This window comes from Nicotiana tomentosiformis, chromosome 7 (assembly GCF_000390325.3).
Source record: "Nicotiana tomentosiformis chromosome 7, ASM39032v3, whole genome shotgun sequence".
Classification (NCBI taxonomy): domain Eukaryota; kingdom Viridiplantae; phylum Streptophyta; class Magnoliopsida; order Solanales; family Solanaceae; genus Nicotiana; species Nicotiana tomentosiformis.
Window position 1 is genome coordinate 48,823,117 of NC_090818.1, and position 9,306 is coordinate 48,832,422.

Below are 9,306 nucleotides of genomic sequence, written 5' to 3' on the forward strand. Positions count from 1 at the left end.
TAGAACCATAATCACTTTCTAAGCCGACTTTCAGTATCATCCTCCCAAATATACCGTAATCAAACATGATAGTACCCATCCTAGGTCCAATGACCATATATTATTAAACACAACTATCCCACAGACATGCCATACCAATATAACTCAAGCCACAACTGCGCGATGCATGTACCCAAAAATGGAAAATATCTCAAAGAAGAGAACCGTATTGCAAGTTCAACAAGCACCACCATAACTGCAATACTATAAGCTCATCATATATAGCAGAACTAAGACACACGAACCTAACAACGGTAAACAGATCTTCTAGAGCTCACATTAACATCAACCGCACGGACAACTCACGTGCTATAGTATCAATATCTAGACCCGCACGGACAACTCACGTGCCTATAATATCGATCGTTCGGCATGGTCACAGGCCTCTAGTCCAGGCATATAATGCAGGAGCAATCAAATAAGTACACATGTGTATGATAAATGAAATAAAATTCACATGCTCCTGGACTGGTATAAATAACACGCCATAGAGTAGGCATGTGCAAAGTGTGCTATCACAACTCAAATCGGCAAGTTAACGTATAAATAGTAACTACTCAATTTATTCGAGGAATTAGCCTCTTCGTAAGCTCAAGTGTAGCCCAGATAGTTCTCAACAAAGGTACGAATATGAGAAACGTTATAACTTTACGCTTAACGGTCAACTCTAGGCATATCTTTGCCTAAGCATTCTTCCGAGTATGAATACTTGCCCCAATGCCCGCACATGGCTCAAACCTCAAATAAGTACGCACTTGTAGCGTGCAACTATCACAAATAATTAACGCAATTAGTGCCTCCACTGAGTTTAAATAAAATACTCACCTCAAACAGGCCGCAACTTTGGAACAATTTGCTTCTGAGAACTCCCAGTCCCCCAAATTCAGAGAACACATGAACTATCGTAACTGATCACAACTCCAACACTCGAATAACTGTCACATCCTTCATGCATGATCATCCCACTAACTTCCATAATTCTTATATGCCACATATCAATAATTTGATTATCAGTAGTCTATCAACTAGGTGAGTACCGCAAAACCAATGAACATCCGTAAGTCAAAACACAATGCGCCTTCTGACATGCGCACCCTTCTCAGGAATTATCGAGCAGTTATAACATTCATCTAAATATCTGAAACTGACCATGTTGTCAAAAATTCGGGACCTTCCCTTCAAGACTGAACTGCCACCTTGTACATGTAAATTTTAATCCCGCACGACACACCGCATCTATCATGTAATCATATGAAAAGCACGAGAATCTCATTATCAACTCTGAGTCACTAGCAAATTACATACCCGGTTAGTTAGAAACCTTCCATTTGCTCTCATCCAGGAGGAAATCACAATACACAACATGTTCCTCACACCGGTAGAAAATATCTGGTTCGAACCATGGTAGAAACCATCAAGAACATCTTAAAATCCATTTGCACATAACCAAGCTATCATAATTGAATTCCTCTAACTCGACCAAGCCACTCAGGTCACCAACCCAAGAATATTTCCACTAAAACATCTGTAGAGCCTCACCACTGCATAGGTACCCAAAGAACCGATCATACCATACTAGTCCAGCCTACTATCCAGTCGTCCTATTTTCTCTGAGTTTCTTCTGAATTACCCTCAAGTTGACACTTCTCCCTGTCAGAACTCCATGATCCTTACCCAAAGCTCACAATAAGACATCCTAACATAAAACCACACCGCCCTAAGGCCCATAAGCCATTGCATTCTTCTTAAGCACCTCCATAAATACCACAACTATAACACACACTTTGAAAATACCTTATGTGAATTTAAAATTGTTATTCTTACCTTTCTTATACTAAAATATAGAATCCATGGTCATGTAGAATTACCGCAAGTCCCGGCACCATTAAATGTAAATCTCATATTCTATCCATACACAAATCCAGAAATTTTTTTGATTGTTATATATAAATCTCGAACCCATTATAACCTTCTCGGGAGTCACCCACTTTGCTCAAATCTAAATTGCACCGCTCAAACGGGCTGAAAGACACGTGCCCCATTAGCACAACAACACTCAAAGAGGTAACCCTACCTTAACACCACCGATCAAATTCATACTCCGTGCGCACTACATCCTTCACAAATAACAACTCACTTATCCCATGATTTCATATACTCATAAAACGCAATATAACCCGTATTTAGGAATTTCAGTACTCGAGTCATCCTCTATCTCAACCTCTATAAGTCATAACTAATCCACAAGTATGCCTCGGGCTTTACCTAAAATTTAACATATACCCATGAAATTGAATTGTCAATAGCAGGCTCCCTCACTTGGCTCAAAGCCATAGATTAAAACACTTGATAACTCACAATACCCATACTCTATTACTTCCATAATACCGCAGTTAGTTCAACGAAAATTCTTCTCAATCTCATGCAATGCCAACCATAATAATACCTCAATCATCCGCTAAGCTCGCATTCATTCTCTAGACACTCAAGTCAACTTTCTCAACCAGATTCAAATTCAAATCTCAAAACATACGCCCCGCTGGCAGAAAAAAAAAACTCTTCACTCAACATTATAAAGAACACACCTACGTAGATTACTCTGCAGTGGATAACCCACCTATTTAGCCTCAAATTGGCATCTTGTTATACCCTTTCGCAGTCACAATTACTATGCAATCACTTAATCTTTCTGAGTCCAAACTCATTAACAAGACATGAGAATTTAATTTGTTCCAAAATTTAACAACGTGAAAGATCCTTCAAAACATTCATACTCAAGACTGTACGTCACATCAAAATGAAAATCAAGCACCCAATGGCCCTTTTTACATTTTAAGGAAACACTTCTCGTCACATTCAAATCATCTTAACACATCCCGCAGTCACATCATACTCATCAAAAATCCATTCCACCACTCATCGAGCCACAAATTCCACTCATAGGGACATTACCGGACATATGAGTCCAAATGTACAAGTTATAACAAAAGCTACCGAGCTTAAGCTGCGGTCTAACCCTAGCCTCAAGTCCTCCAGACTGGCCCATCATCAAAACATAGAATACTCATCTCGAACCACGTTCATGGAATCATAAGCCGACGATGCACAACTGATACCGAGCGCTCACATGTGCACAAGAATGCGTGGAAGGAATTCAAAGAGTTATGTTTCAAGCTGAATCGATTCCGCACGATAAGGAAAGAAAGATGGAAAATTATCCTAAATGTCATGTAGCCTCTCAAAGATAAGTATGGACATCATCATACCGATCTGCAAGACTCTACTAGATACTTGCTCATGACTCGTGAGACCTATGTAACCTAGGCTCTGATACCAACTTGTCACAACCCAAAATTCGCATGTCGTGATGGTGCCTATCTCAGTACTAGGCAAGCCGACAACCTCAATAAAACACAATATCTTTTAAGTTTGAAAACATAATATTTGAATTCCATAGAAAAACCTCACGATTTCAGATACAAAACATATCACTGAGTACATGAGCATCTAAATGGTGACAAAGTCTGACTAATAAGAACATTGTCTGAAAATATAGAACAGTACAATAACTGAAAGGAAGAGAGTTGAGGTCAACGGATGCCAAGCAGCTACCTTGATAGTCTCCAACTAATAACACTCTGAGATCTAACAGTCGCCGTGTCTGGAAGCACCTGGATCTGCACACAAGGTACAGAGTATAGTATGAGTACAACCAACTCAATAAGTAACAAGACTAACCTCTAAGCTGAAAGTAGTGACGAGCTCCACAGGTACAGTCTGGTATAGAAATAACGGTATAGAAATATAGGCATGCTTTTAAGTTCGACGGTTAAACTCAGTACAAGTAAGATAGATCAATACTGCATGATATGAGGAATATGACATCTCAGTGGAAAACCTTGTGTACTCACGATCACTAATCACTCGGTACTGTTTATGGCCAATCCAGCTTAGGGATATTCCATCCCGTATATATATATATATATATATATATATATATATATATATATATATATATATATATATATATATGCATCGATTGACAGTCAGTCACTCAGTACCGTATAAGGCCAATCCAGCCCTGGGGTAACATATCCCCATATGTAAATGATTCGGACAAGATCCATGTCCAGGGAAATTCATCACAAATATAAATAAGTAAGGCAAGTCCATGCCCTGGGAAGTTCATCCCGTATATAAATTATTTACGCTCATTATGGGAGGTGCAGACTCCTGAGGGGCTCCTTCAGCCCAAGCGTGATATAAAGCCGATATGGCCTGCTGCAGGCGGGTAGCCCCGATCCATATAATGATAAAGCCTATAAGGCCTGCTGCAGGCGGGTAGCCCCGTTCCATATAATAATAATATATATAAAGCCAATATGGCCTAGTGCAGGCGGGCATCCTCGATCCCATAAATATCCTCACAATGGATGAACATGACTGAGTATGAAATATACATTTTTAAAATAATTAAATTCGATAGCAACACGACCCTGTGAGTCCCAAAATATCGGCAGTAGCCTAATCATGATCTTTAATACGAGTCCCAGCTCAATTTCCTAACACGTGGAGAATATACAAAAAATAACATGATTCTTTAATTCTACAACTTCATAGGATTTATTCAAGTCATAATTTCTATGGTGCACGTCCACACGCTCGTCATCTATCATGTGCGTCACCTCCAAATAATTTATATAACACCAAATTCGGGGATTCATACCCTCAGAATCAAGTTTAGAAATGTTACTTACCTCAAACCATGTAATTCTTTACTCCGCTATGCCTTTGCCTCGCGAATTGGTCTCTGAAAGCCTCGTATCTAGTCATAATTAATTCGATTCAGTCAATACAAATCATAGAAATTTATTTCATATGAAAATACTAATTTTCCAACAAAATTCGAAATTTAACTCAAAAATTGTCCGTGGGCCCCACGTCTCGGAACCCGACAAAAGTTATAAAATATGAATGCCCGTTCAACCACAAGTCTAACCATATAAATTTTATCAAATTTCGACATCAACTCAACCTCCAAATCATTAAATCTTATTTCCAAATCCCTAGATCCAAATTCTCAATTTACACCTCAAAAACACGTAATCTAGTCGGATTATTCGATGATAATTCAATATTATAGAGTAGAAATGATCACAAGTGACTTACCTCAAGTTTTCCGTAAATTCTCTCTGAAAATTGTCCCAAAAACCGTGCTTAAAAGTCCAAAAATGGCAAAAACTCGGAACCCCTTCGAGTATATTCTGTCCAGGGCTTTTCGCACCTGCGACTCACTTAGCCACATCTGCGGTCTCGCAGGTCCAGCCCAAAACTCCACTTCTGCGGCTTCCCATGAGGCTACCTTCGCTTCTTCGATGAGCCAAGCACAGATGCAACTCCGCATCTGCGGATAAAATTCTGCACCTGCGCTGCCTGGCTTCCTCACCATTTTCCGCTTCTGCGCCCCTCCCTTCGCACCTGCAGCCTCACGGGTGCGGGCAAATTCATCGCACCTGCGAGCACTGCCCAGTTTCACTCTTGGCCGCTTCTGCAATGGCTTGTGCGCACATGCGGCTTCGCACTTGCGATCAAAAGTTTCGTAGTTGCGGTCACACCAGTAGGCAGCAGTTCCAACAATGCTGCAAGTTGAATTTATTTTGATCCATTAACCATCCGGAACTCACCCGAGGCCCCCGCGACCTCAATCAAATACACCAACAAGTCCTAAAATATCATATGAACTTGGTCAAAACCTCAAATCACATCAATCAACGCTAAAATCACAAATCACACCCTAATTCAAGCTTAACGAAAACTAACGAATTTCAACTTCTACATTCGATGCCGAAACCTATCAATTCAATTCCGATTGACCTTAAATTTTGCACACAAGTCATAAATGACATACCGGAGTTATTAAAATTTTCAGAACTGGATTCCGACTTCGATATCAAAAAGTTAACTCCCCGGTCAAAGTTCCAAACTTAAATTTCTATTTTAGCCATTTCAAGCCTAAGTTAACTACGGACTTTCAAATAATTTTCCGGACACACTCCTAAATCCAAAATTATCATACGGAGCTATTGGAATCATCAAAACTTTATTCCGGGGTCGTTTACACATAGGTCGACATCTAGCCAACTTTTTCAACTTAAGTTTTAAACTTTGGAACTAAGTGTTCCCATTCATTCCAAGACCTCACCAAACCCGAACCAATTACCTCAGCAAGTCACATAACAGTTGTAAAGCACAAATTAAGCAATAAATGGGGGAACAGAGTTGTAATACTCAAAACGACCGACCGGGTCGTTGCAAGAAAATACTAATTTTCCAACAAAATTCAAAATTTAACTCAAAAATACCTATGGAGCCTACGTCTCGGAACCCGACAAAAGTTACAAAATATAAACGCTCATCCAACCACGAGTCATACCCCAATTCAAGCTTAATGAAACTAAGAACTTTAAACTTCTACATTCAACGCCGAAACCTATCAAATCAAGTCCGATTGACCTCAAATTTTGCACACAAGTCATAAATGACATAACAGACTTATTCTAATTTTCAGAATCGGATTCTGGCCCCTATATCAAAAAGTCAACTCTCCGGTCAAACTTCCAAACTTAAATTTCTATTTTCGCCCTTTCAAGCCTAATTTAGCTACGGGCTTTCAAATAATTTTTCGGACTCGTTCCTAAATCCAAAATCACCATATGGAGCTATTGGAATCATCAAAACTCTATTCTGGGGTCGTTTACACATAAGTCGACATCCGGTCACTATTTCAACTTAAGCTTTAAACTTTGGAACTTAGTGTTCCAATTCATTCCAAAACCTCACCGGACCCGAACCAATCACCCCGGCAAGTCACATAACAACTGTAAGGCATAAATTGAGCAGTAAATTGGGGAACGAGGTTGTAATACTCAAAACGACTGATCGGGTCGTTACAATATATATATATATATATATATATATATATATATATATATATATATATATATATAGAGAGAGAGAGAGAGAGAGAGAGAGAGAGATTAATTTTTAGATAATGGATTTCCCACTTTTATAATAATATAGATAAATAATAACTTGGAAGATCAAACAATAAAATAATTGAGAGATAAAGACAATAAACAATTTATATTCCAATGCACAAAATTATTTTTAGCGTAAATAGATACCTGAATATAATCCTCAAAGAAATATCATAAAAAGATAAGGCCTCCAACCATTTAAGTAAGAAAATCTATGGCACGATTTCTGAAATTTACAACTCATATCTAATAACTTTAGTTGTAGTATAAAGATTTATACTTGCCGAGCTCTCCTCTTTTTGAAACTAAATATAATGACCACCAACATGTAGACAAAGTGAAAAAGATTATTTCCAAGCATTATCTACGTGCGATAAAAAAGCGAATAAGTAACAAAGAAAGAAAACATATTAAGAATATTATAGTTTGTAAGTAACTTACCCAGTTGAATACCATAAAGACTCGATGTGGACAAATGGGCAGAGTACGGCCACTTCAATCATATGCCTTTTTTTGGGGGGTTAGGAATTGCACTTGAGGAGGTTGAAAAGGTTACTGCTCTGGAATTGATGGAAAGCAAAACTGGAAAGCTCCACCACCATAAGGAGTTTTAGATGTCCCTTAATCCATAACCTAATTTTTCTCATAATTGAGTAGTAATTACATTTTGTTTATATTCCATAACTGAAAATTTCATCCGTAAACCTCATTTATTTTCCTTATTAGTTCATTTTCCTAGGTAGTAAATGAGTTTTTTTTTGTATTTAAATGAGAGATAATATCTCAAAAAAAAAAGAGAAAATAAATATATTGTGTGTGTATTTCTTTGAGTAAAAAAATAAAAATTCCTGGAGTCCTATGCTATGACATTATCACAGAAAGAAAACATACGGTGCTAGTGTGTGATTGACATCAGAAAATTAAAGTGTTTAAATAATTCAAAATGAAATGTCAATATAAAAAAATAGGAAAAATGCATAAGTACCCGTTGACCTATAGCCGAATTTTCAACTACACATTTTATCTTTGCGGGAATACTATTATCCCTAGAACTATTTTTAAATGAAATTAGTATACTCTTAGTGCTTATGTGACAGAAGAGAGTGTATGCCACCCTGCTTCAGAGCGAGAAAGAGAGAATGCTGAAAATTTATTTTTATAAGTAACATTTTTATAAAATATACTATTTTCTATTATTTTTTTCTTTTCTCTTATTTTTCTTTTTCTTTTCCTTTTCTTTCCTCCTGTTTTGTAACTTATAGATTGGCCGGGAACTAGCTCTAGCATTCTCCATTTTTCCGGCGAGATCGAGTTAGAAAATTTTATTCTTTCCTCTCTATATTTCACTACACTTTATAGAGGATTACTGCAATTTCTAATCTCTTTACTCACCACTTTTAAACTTACAATTGCAATTGCTTCTCATAGAAAGAAATGAAAAAATCTCATCCAAGATCAATTTCTGATTAAATCCAGAAGAAGCCCACAAAAGATTGAACAAGAAGAAGGTTTTTGATTGTTAGTTGCAAAAAATATTCTCGTCATGCTCGTCGTTTCCCGATGAGGCCTTCATCCTTTCACTACTTCAGGTAGTGAGGTGGAGGAGGGGAGTCCTATTTTTTAAATTAATCAATTTTACATAAAAGATAGAACAAGGAAAAAGAATTTGGTTGTTGATTGTTGATTGCTAGAAAGTTTTTTAGGAACTCACCGTTTTTCGATCTGTTTCTTCAACCAAAACAAATCTGCTGCTTCACTTGTGGGTTGGGGGATGGAAGAAGGTGGGATGTGTGAAAAGGGAAAAAGAATTTTAAAAAATATAAAAAGTGAGTTGGGAAAAGAAGTTGATGGAAAAAAAATAAGAAAACAACGATTTTAATGGAAAATACATGTGTGAGGCGCGTGTATTTTATCACCAATCATAGATATGGTAGTGACATTTTAGAGTGATACTAATTCCATTCAAAATAATGAATAGTTAAAAATCCGTAGATCCGAAGGATTACTTATGCACTTTCTCTACAAAATTATGAAATAGTGTATGAATCTGAGTCAAGAAAAGTATCGTGTGTACTGTGAATATTTTAGAGCATAGAAAAGATAGGAAGGAATTTTAGCTAGAAGACAAAAATGAGGTGGCCTAATTTCATTGGCTCTTGTATCTATTTGTTTTTTTACTTTCTTTTAAAAAATAAAGTATAGATAAAAATACTACTCCTATTAAATTAAA

The 9,306-nt window shown here is 37.2% G+C and overlaps 1 long non-coding RNA gene across 1 annotated transcript; it reads right to left on the reverse strand.

The window, feature by feature from the left end:
* Positions 1 to 3,488: 3,488 nt before the first annotated feature.
* On the reverse strand, positions 3,489 to 9,088 carry LOC138896483 (uncharacterized). The gene is made up of 3 exons (XR_011409683.1): positions 7,518 to 9,088; positions 4,797 to 4,864; positions 3,489 to 3,716 (listed from the first exon to the last, which is right to left on the reverse strand). It is a non-coding gene; the product is annotated as an uncharacterized lncRNA (long non-coding RNA).
* Between the last annotated feature and the right edge of the window lie 218 nt (positions 9,089 to 9,306).